The following is an 11,311-nucleotide window of genomic DNA, read 5'->3' as shown; positions in this document are numbered from 1 at the left end:
GTCACAATGTTTACAGTGGAAAGGTTTTTCTCCAGTGTGGACACGCAGGTGTATCTTCAGCTGACCCGATTCGTTGAAACTCTTGTCACACAGTTTACAGTGGAAAGGTCTTGATGTATAATTTGATATCTTATGACTTATAACAAAGGTCATATGGTTATGACTCTGGTGTAGATTAGGGGTCCAGGAAGGAAGCTAGGCCTGGGAAGATCACACCCCGTGAGATCTCACGCAGAGAGACCCATTGTCTTTATAAATCACTCAAGGAAACCCATTGTTTATATGAGTAAATCTTAATCACTCACTGTCGGTTGAGTTTATTTCAGGTACAGAATTTACATACAAGTCTTAGAAATGGCTTGTGTAAACAAAGCCTTCGTTCCTGTTGGAGACAGTGTCTTATCTTAAAAGTAATGTAGTCTCAAAACTGTAGTCTAGAATTATATTTATGCTCAATTTGTTATACCTATTTATACCTTCTATCCTTTTCATTACTTAGTTTCATATTCCGTTTGTTTAAGACTGAACTATAAAGTTAGTTGAATGTATGACATTACAGAGCTATTCTATTTCTTATCATTTGTAAATATATAACCTATTTTGAATTAGTCTTTAAAGTAAGATTCGGTTAACTTGTGTTTTATCCTTTAATTGGTAGAGTTTATTATGAGTCAGTAACAGTTCAAATGTATTTCTTTGACATTTCATTCTTATAGTTACATGTTTTAATAAGGTTCTGTATACATAAATATTATAGATATTTAACTAGTCTTATTAATATAAAGGTACAGTTAGCTGGCCACATGAGCAACATGCATTATGTCCCGCCTACTCTCACAGGCTATCCTGTGACGGCAACAAGTTTGATTGGCTCCCATAGAGAGGAGGCAGCCTGTTTGAAATCTGAGGCGGGACTTCTGAAGTGGATATAATGTAATTTTGTAACCTACTTGAATTGTGCTCACACTGTGTAAGTCAAATTCGAAGAGACTTTAAGCTGTGTGACTCCTGGGGCCTTTGTTCCCTGTTTGTAAACTGAGAGTACTTTGGTCAAATAAAACTTTGATACCTGCAAACCGACTGAAACCTCCGGCTGGGATTCCTTCAGAGAAACACCATCGATTGATACCCACTACACAGAGAACTTGTCCGAAAATATACGTCAGATTGGTGCCGTTAAACCCGTTTACCGAGGTTTCCTTGCTGAGCGTGCTCAAATTGGGTGAGTTATAATATTTAATTGTTATTTTTGCTGTTCTTGAGGAAGCCTGGTAACAAGAGTCCCAGGGACTGTGTATATCACGTGAGGGCTCTGTGTGGTGCAATGGTGGGGTTTCTCTGTGGAACACCGGGCGCAGAGGGTTTTTTTTCTTTCTGTTTGCTCAGTGGACAACGCGCAATTCATTTGTCATTGTTAAATTTTCTGTAATCACCGGGCGAGAGCTCATACCTCGTCCTTAACCCTGGTTTAAAAACATATTTTAAAGACAGTTAAAGTTCGAATTCTAGCTTTATGATGGCTCTTCGTCAAAGTGATGATTCATCATAAAGCATATGCCTGGCTATTATTGCAGCTGGATGATATGGCTTGGCTGTATAGATATTTCCTTTGTTTCTATTTTTTGGGAGCGTGTTTTTTGTATTTCTCATATTGTTGTAATGACCGACATGCTGTTTTTTGGGAGTGATTCCAATTCAAGGGGAGGCAATATTTTGGGTGAATTAGCTGTCTCCCTGGAAGTATCTCCAGGGGTTTAGTTGGGTAACATGGACCAACGCTTGCCACGGGTATTATGTTCTTCAGGAGTTTGGGATTATTAATTATGATTATTAATTCTTCACGTAGCCCGTCGAAACCGTGGAAGTTTAGTGCCGGCGATGGAAGGCCTATTTTCGTGTATAAGCTGCAGCTCTTATATACGGCCTGCGTGTACGTGTGTCTGGTATAGGCTAACTGGTTGAAGTTGGGAAAAATGCTTGCTTGTGTGGGGGTTACTTTTTATTCAGGAATCAAATCTATTTTCGCTGTTCTGATGTCATGTACATTCTAAAATTTAGCGTTTAACATTTGATTAGACTAATTATGTTTCCACTGAGCTGGCACTTTTTCCTGGTGATTTAAGGCCAGACACATATAGGACACGCTTGTATGTTGATTTGGGTACCCTTGGTTTTCTTTGTTGTAATGATGATTCGTCTTAGTGGCGGATGTAAACTGCGTTTATACGTATTTTAGGGGGGATCGCTACTCGACGGAGTACTGGTTCTTTTAGTAAGGTAAGGTACAGAAATTTTGCTTGCTGGGGCAACGCGTGGGTCTGTGTGTGGGGGGTGGCTCACTGAGATTGGGTAGAGATTTCTTTTGATTTTGATATGACTGCTAGAACTTGGGTGTAGCTACACCAAGCTTTTTTTATTTTTACCCGGCTGGCCCGGATTTAAATGGGACGTTGTGTCTTTTCATAAATTAATGGAGGCTGATCTCTCTGGGCGACTCTACTCACAGACGCAAGGGGTGAAACCAGTAGGATTATATTTCCTTGTTCTATGGATGAGGGACTGTATTGGTAAGGAATGGTTGGTGTGATATTCTATGTTGCTATGCTATTGCTGATTTGTGATGGTGTATGTCAAGATGTGGTTTCATGCAAAATGTTTTGTTGTTTGTTTGTTTTTTTAAGTGGAGGAGACGTGGCGTCTCTATGCCCGCCGTGGACCACCTGGAGCTAAAGGATTTAGCACAACCCAAGGTTCGGAAAATATATGTTTTGAACTAACTCTCTTTTTTGTATGTGTTGGGGACAGATGAGCTGATTGTAATTGTTTAAGCTAGAGTTTGGTTTGCTGCACGTCACTAAACGCGACGCGTCTGCGTTGTGTGTGGGCTGCATGTTATAAGAAAATAATAATAATAATTACTGTTTCGTTACGATTAGTTTGTTTTGAGCAGCCGCGTACGTGGTGTGTATTTGTGCCAGCAGGAGTTTCGCTCCGTTAGTTATATATATATAGTCGTGTACAGCCGTTTCTTTGGCTTGACGTTGACTGTGTGCCCGCGGAGGTGACACAAGTCTTGAGATTTATTTTTGCATCTGTCTCCCCTTAGCGGTTGGTTGGGTGTATTACACCTCCTTCTGATTGGTTTTTAAGTTAGTTTGTTTTCCTTTGTGTTTGCTTGATTAAATCCTTGGGTGTATGATCTTTGCGTGTGTTATAAGAATGTGATAGTATTTCAGGTTAAATTCTTTAAGTGGAGTAGTTAATTATTTGTAGGACATTGATAACATTTGATCAACTTTGTTGATTTAAAAATAAATAGTCCTTTTGTTATTGTTACATGCTGAATGTTTGCATTTGTTTTAATGGATATTGTATAACCATATTTTTCCCTGTTTAACGTTAATCCGTTATTTCTTCCCTATGCGATAATTTTGTCCTATTGTGGTTGCACATTTTAGGTTGTGTGTTCTAACTTTTATTTCCCTATGATTTGATAATCTTAGGATAGTGCGTTTGGTTCCTATTTAGTATAGGATTGTGATTTGATTATACTCTCTTGGCAAAGACGTGGGTTGCGTGACCTATGCGTATTAATTAAAAGTAATAGTGGATTCTTAGAAACTGTGTCCTCCCTAGTTCCACATTAGACTTGTGTTCGGACCTGCTATAGTGTATAGTATTAGTTTGTCCATCCTCACAGGTGTATTTAGATATATGCTTGTATAACATATATATTGTAGTATATTGAACTACAGTGACACATAGTTTAATACACACATACACATTTTGCCTACGTACTGGTGGGTTTTTGTTCACTGCACTACTATTCTACGGTTGCTGACAGTTGTCCTTTGAGGGGCTGGTAACTTCTGGTTCTGTGTATGAACCCTTGAACGTATAGTTTGAAGACTCTCCCTGTGGAGAATTAAATTTATAAAAGAAGTGTTTACACGCAACATTGTTAGGTAAATTGGCTTGTACTGGTTGGATTAGGTAGTAGTCTGAAACATAAATAGGCCTTCCATTTGTTACACTGTTTCTTGTGGTTACTGAGTAAAGCAATCATGAAAGAGGTAGTGAGTGCACAAGCTGTTTCTTCATCTAACAGAACACCGGTGGAAATTGTACAACATCTCAATCCTGCTTATGTAGATATAACAAAGATTTCAAAAAAATGGCATCAAAGATGGCCGCATCTTGAACAACGTTGGCCTATTCAGGGAACCTTTGATGAGGAAACTATTAAAATTATACAGGTTTTCGTGCATGCATATGGGGGGAAAGAGAAGGGTAATGCTGGGATCCTCAGGGTGGGTAAGCGTAGGACTGAGGAAGCGGTTCTGGGCTTATTTCTTGAGGAGGGGTTGAGACGCGCTAGGGCTCTTCGAGATAGGCAAGATAGCATCATGGCCCCCAGTTTAACTTTAGACAAAGTAAAGGATATATGTGTCACTCCATTTTCACACCTGTCAGAGCTACTGTCACCTCCCCCACCTTATGTTGCTCCATCTGTCCCGTCCGGTCCGATCCCAGCTAGGGAGCCTCCGGCTATACCCATGGTGCCGATTCAAACACCCATGATCTATCCCTCCCTGCCGACCCTCCAAATGCCTGTTGTTGAGCATGACGGCCGATATAATCTTATGGATGACGAGGGCGGATTTCTGGAGAGTGGAAATGCAAGCGCTAAGATCACACTGAGGCCGGATTTCCGACCTCGCCAACCGGTTCCCCAGCCGAGGAGGAGAGTGGCTGCTTCCGTGGGTGTTGAGTCTGACAGGGACTCTCCGGTGGCTGCGCCAAGGGGCAGTAGGACTTTGACTTTTGGGGGATATCATCCGCACATTAGAGACATTCTTGCACAGGCGGAGAGGCAAACAGTACCAGCAGGGGATGAGGGGAGCAGTACCTCTGCCCGTGACAGCCGGATAACAAGCTCTGATCGGACAGTGAACAGCGTTCCTGTTGTGGGCAGTGACGATATCACCAGCCTGTCGCAGGATGTGGTGAGGAGGGACACTGTCATGACGATGAACTCTCTGGGCGATAGTCTAAATGTTCTTCGCAGGCAGATTAATGAGACGAGAACGGTCATGTGGGAACGGAGGACGGATCGGGATGCTACAGTATACTATGAGGATCGTCTTTCTGACTTGCTGGCTCAAGAATTTGGCCTGACCCGACTACACCAACAGCAGTCCGAGGCACTAAGGCAGATGGACCGCAGGCATTGCGTTGACAGGGTTGGTGGGCGCCCGGAGGTGCGTGTGGCATCAGGTCGACAAGACGTTGAGGAGGAGGCCTGTGAAAGGCGTTCACAACCAGGTTCTTATGTGCAGCAAGGCCACACTCCTGATGATCGTGCGCAGCAAGACTCCCGTGCTCAACAGAGCGCATACAGGGGCTCTCCGGGCTGGCAGGTGAGATCTCAAGTGGACGAGGGGGACGAGGTCGATCTACTGGTGGCCAGCGCCACTCCAGTGGCAGCCCGTACGCGCTTGCAAACTCGTGCCCGTCTAGGAGAGGCCATGACTCCGCAGCCCGACAGAGAACTTCTGGAGACGATGAGGATAAGGGCTGCTGCAGACCTCCCAACAGTACACCTCGGACCCGCTAACTTATCTTTCCCCGATGCCTGTGTCCAGGTTCCTGTGTTGGTTAAAGGCCGACATCTGGAATATAAGCCATGGACGTCCCTCGACATGTCTGAGATTGTACGTCAACTACCCCCTCTGCAGGATGGTGCATTCCCCTGGATTTCAAAATTCGAGGTTCTTGTGATAGGAACTCAACTGGCTATGGGAGATCTTAAAAAGCTGTGGGCAACCTTGGTGGGAATTCACGGTATGGATGAGATCCTGGACCGTTCCGGACTTCGACATTATTCAACCACGACGGGTGGAGACGCTGATCTATTCCTGGGTCACAGAGGAGCGGTATGGCACGCACTAAAAGAATTATATCCGACTGAGGTGCACCCGGACACTATCACGATGACTGCGATGGGAGACTCCGAACATCCACGTGAATATATTGCCCGCGTCTATCAGAGATGGATGGATGTTACGGGGAAGGATCCGGAGCGAAATGACTTAGAACGAGCTATTGTCCGCTCGAAGATTGAACTAGGACTTCCTGACAAAATCAAGGCTGATTTGGAGGCAGTTGTTGGTCTGGCGAGATTGCCTCTCAAACAATATATTGATCAAGTAGTGCATTGGGTTGGACTATCCCGCAAGAAAGTTGATGAACAAAAAAAAAGTGACGCTGAGGTGATTCGACTGTTGAACAAGACCCAGCTGAAAGGTGCACAGCAATCTGTACAGGCAACAGTGGTGGCCACTACGATGGAAACTCCGCAAAACCAGTTTGGACCCCAAAAAGGTCAGCAAAAGTTCCGGCGCTTTCCTTTTTCACGTAACTCCAATTACACAGGCTGTTTTAAGTGTGGAGGGATGACGCACACGCAGCGGTACTGCACGGTTGTCTTGCCAGGCAATCAACAGCAACCACAACAGCAGAACCAACAGGGGGTCCCTCGACAACAGCAGAATCAGCCTTGGCCATCTAACCAACCTCAACAACAGCAGAACCAACCTCCACCACAGCAGAACCAGCCGTGGCCATCTCAAAATCAAACTCAACAACCCTCACAGACACCTGCATGGCAGGTACAAGATGCGAGAGGCCCTGTGAATCCATACAGGGGGGCTCAACCTAATGGACTATGAGGATGCGCTCACGATTCAATGGAGGGATGTATGCAGCTACCAGTGACTACAAGGCCTGATGACGACCCTACGGTGTGGGTGAAGATAGATGGCAGAGATGTCAACTTGATGGCGGACACTGGAGCCGCCTACACTTGTATTATGCCTATAGACGCTGGACATCTCTCTATGTCTGGACATTTTGTCCGGACCATTGGATTCGAAGGCAAGGGACAGCTGATCCCCCTGACTAACCCTGTGAAGATTCAATATAAAACCCAGACAGCTACAATTCCTGTGCTTGTGTCAGCAAGTACTCCAGTCGGCCTACTGGGCCGAGATGCTCTGTGTAAGATGAACTGTACAATACAGTGCACGCCTGACGGGTGCATTGTCCATGTCCCAGCTGAATGCTTTCAATTTCCTGTTTCAGTTTGCTCAAGTGAACCTATTATCTACTGGCTGGGTGACTTACAAGACAGTCTGATGTCACCAGCCCGAGAATGGGATAAATTCATTGATGCCAACATGCCTGATGCCCGTACGCCTACGTCTCCACCTCATTGTACCTTGCAGTATTTCCAAGAGGCTGAAAAAGCTGATACTGCAGGATGGATGTCAAGTCAGCCGAAGGAAGTGCACCTCAGCTCCAGCTATATTATTTTGGGACCACAGGGGGCAGCCATGAACATTGAACCACAGGCCTACCTGAAAGAGGCATTCACTGTGAAGGATAGTATACCGCATGTCACCTTGAGAGTTGCTGAGAACTTCCACCAAAAACATATTGGGACAATGATGTCTGACGCTAAGTCAGCCGTCTTTGTAACGCTAAAAGAAAACCCTAGAATTTGGAGAAGTACAGACCAGCAATATCTGAAAATTATGATTTCTGCACAGGGTGGCGGCTCACCCCAGACTGTGACTATGTCTTATGAGCCCATGTACAGCATGACTGCGGAGGAACTACTTGAAGACATGCTACGACAAGTTCCCGAAGGTCTGTGGTCTAAGAACAGTACTGACATTGGCCTGGTCAAGTCAGCCCAGCCGGTCAGGGTCAAGCTCTCCCCTGGCTGCCGGCCTCCATGGAAAGCTCAATATCCTCTGAAGGACTCGGCCATACAGGGCATTAAACCTCAAATTGATGGATTACTGCAGGCTGGTGTGTTACGAATAACAACCACCCCCTTTAGTAACATGCCCATTTTACCCATAAAAAAGCCAGATGATAGTTTCCGCTTGGTGCATGACCTTAGACAGATTAATGAGATAGTGGTGGACTACCCAGCTGACGTCCCAGATCCACACACTCTACTGTGTGAAGTTCCTCCCGACGCAAGGTACATGACTGTATTAGATCTGACAGGAGCATTCTTTTCGGTCCCCCTTAGCGAGGAAAGTCAGGGTCTGTTTGGGTTCACATACGAGGGTGACCATTATGTTTATAATAGGCTACCTATGGGATTTAAACATTCCCCGCATATTTTCAACAAGGTATTGAAAGAGGATTTAGCTGATATTGCGCCATCTATTAACAGTACGGTGCTCCAATATGTAGATGACCTTGCTGTTTTTTCTCGAGACAGGGCAACTTGCCACCGTGATTCAATTTTACTTTTACAGAAACTATGGGAGAAAGGGCATCGCGTAAGTCGTAAGAAATTACAGTATTGTCAAGAAACGGTGGTGTATCTTGGTCATAAGATTTCTTATGGCCAACATAGCATCGCCGATGCTCATTTGGAAGCAATCCGGCATGCGCCCAAGCCCCGTACGGTTAGACAAATGATGCAATTTTTAGGTTTAACTCAATACTCTGCACCTTGGGTGGAGGGTTACACTGTGTTGACAGGTTTACTCAGAGCTATGATAAAAGAAACTGTGAGTCCTGAATTGAGTGCGGTACTCTCTTGGACGGTGGACTCACAGTTGGCATTCGAAACTTTGAAAGTAAGGTTATTGAATGCTCCGGCTTTAACACTGCCGGATTATACTAAACTATTCCTGTTGTACATTTCCTCTTCGGTGGATGAAAAACATGCTTGTGCAGTTCTTACTCAGGCTACGGGCCTGGGATTAAATTCACAGCCGATTGCATATTACTCAGTTGCTTATAGTGATGTGGAAATGGGTTTGGCTCCATGTTTCAGAGTGTTGGCAGGTGTTTATTTAATGTATGAAAAGGCATCAGCTGTGACAATGGGTTATCCTGTCAAGATTCTCACACACCATAGTGTGAGAAATCTCTTAAATTTTGGGAGATATACCCTAACAATGTCCCGGATTAGGGACTATCATAGACTGTTGGACCTGGAGGATGTCACTTTTGTTAGGTGCGATTGGGTTAATCCCGCTGCAAGCCTGCCGGCACGAAATGACGGGATTCCTCATGACTGCGTGCTTGAGGCCGAAAAGTACTCGAGATTAAGGGCCGATCTACAAGCTCTACCGCTACCGCAAGCGGAAGTAGAGCTCTGGACAGATGGGTCCTGCTACCGTATTGGTGAGTCATTAAGTGCAGCCTATGCTGTAGTCCAAGCCCAGGGCTCTGGGTTTGTGACTGTAAAAGCGGAAATTGTTCCGCAACCTTGCTCAGCTCAACTCGCGGAATTAATTGGGTTGACGGAAGCTTGTTTGATGGCAGAAAATAGAAGTGTAAATATCTATACAGATAGTTTTTACGCTATGAGTGTCTGTCATTTATTTGGAGCGGTATGGAAAGGTCGAGGCTTTAAATCCGCCGACGGTTCTCCCATTAAGCATCATGCCCAGATCCTTAAGTTATTATCAGCGATGATGAAACCGAGGAAAATTGCTATTGTCAAGTGTGCAGCACATAAATCAGATACTTCACGCATCACAAAGGGTAATGTGGCGGCGGACACAGCGGCCAAGGCTATCGCAGGTGCTAACAGAAGTGGTAAGATTCTCTTGATAACGCATGAGGTGGAACTAGAAGAGAAGATTACTTTGGAGGACTTAATCTTAATGCAGGATGAGTCCAGTGCTGTTGACAAAGCTTTATGGCACGACAGGGGTGCTGTGAAAGACAGCAAGGGGCTGTGGAGAAATCATGACGGACTGGTAATTGCTCCGCCCGATCTACTAGGGCTGTTGATACATGACGCACACGGACTCGCACACGTGTCACGTGGAGAGGTCAAGAGGAAAATTACACAGGAATATGGGTTCTGGGCGCCTTATTTATTGCAACAGATTGATTTTATCATAAGCCGTTGCACCATTTGTTTAAAGAACAATGTGAGGAAAGGGATAATTACCCTACCAGGGCACATTCCTACACCCCAAGGGCCGATGCAGGAACTGGTAATTGATTATGTAGACATGATCAGACCAGTGGGTGGGAAACGCTATTTACTTGTAATTGTAGATAGATTTTCTAGGTGGGTTGAGGCAACACCCACTAGACGCAAGGACGCCCAGTCAGTAGCCCAATTCCTGTGCAGAGAAGTTTTTCCGAGATTTGGCCTACCTCTTCGTATTTCTAGTGATAACGGGAGGGAATTTGTTGATAAAACAGTTCGACTAATTCTTCAGAAGTTATGTATCAAGCAACGTCTAGGAGCTGTGTACCACCCGGCCAGTCAAGGAATCTGCGAACATATGAATGGTGTTCTTAAGAATCGTATTGTTAAAATTAGCGAGCATACAGGTCTGAACTGGGTGGAGGCCCTCCCTTTGGCGTTGATGGCTTGCAGATCCAGCGAGATTCGCCATCTCCACATGACGCCACATGAGCTGGCTTTTGGCCGGCGTATGCTCACGCCGGGACTGCACACTGGTGGGAAAGGCCCGAGCCTTTCACTTCTAAGTGATGAGATGAAGGCATATGTGAAATATATGTCTAAATTGCACAAGAGTATATCCCACTATGTCTCCTCTAAGCAGGAAAAGGAGCAGCAAGAAGCAGTACCACTCTCAGCAGCGAACACCATTGTCCCAGGTGATAAGGTGTACATCAAGGTCTTTCGGCGGCGCTGGCACAATCACAGGAGAGAAGGTCCCTTTGAGGTTGTACGGTGTACCGGGACGGCAGTCCAGGTCAGAGGTTCTCCGACGTGGTACCACCTGAACCATTGTGTTAAAGCCCCAGCCGACGAAGACGAGGATTTCACCATCAGTGAGGACGACGCTCTTGCCACACCAGTTCAGCAGGATGACAGCGACAGTGAGGCTGATGTGGGTTCTCTGCCTGCTACAGCAGGTGCAGGAAACACACCTGCAGACGTTGAGTCCAACGGCAGGTTTGGCTCCGTCAATATCCAGTCTGTCCCTGACTCCGCTAGGCAACCTATCGCCGCTAACTCACAGGGCGATGGGGCTGCCGAGTCGGACGGAGTTGAGTCCTCCGAGGGGGGAGAATGTCAGTCTCTCCGCAACCACGGTCGCCCAGTTCGTACCAAGCGTCGGCCTAAGAGATTCGATGACCTCAGCTAGTGACCCGGTTGTCCATGTTCAGTCTGCTCCCGTCTCTAGGCCCGTCCTTGTGTCTACTTCTAGTGCACACTTCAGTGTGACCTCGGCTCACAATGTCACCCTTAGGACTACCCTTAGGACTACCCTGAGGATTACCCCGA

Source organism: Protomyctophum bolini (assembly GCF_963924005.1).
Source record: "Protomyctophum bolini genome assembly, chromosome: 3".
Lineage (NCBI taxonomy): Eukaryota > Metazoa > Chordata > Actinopteri > Myctophiformes > Myctophidae > Protomyctophum > Protomyctophum bolini.
Note: the sequence above shows the minus strand (reverse complement) of the source record.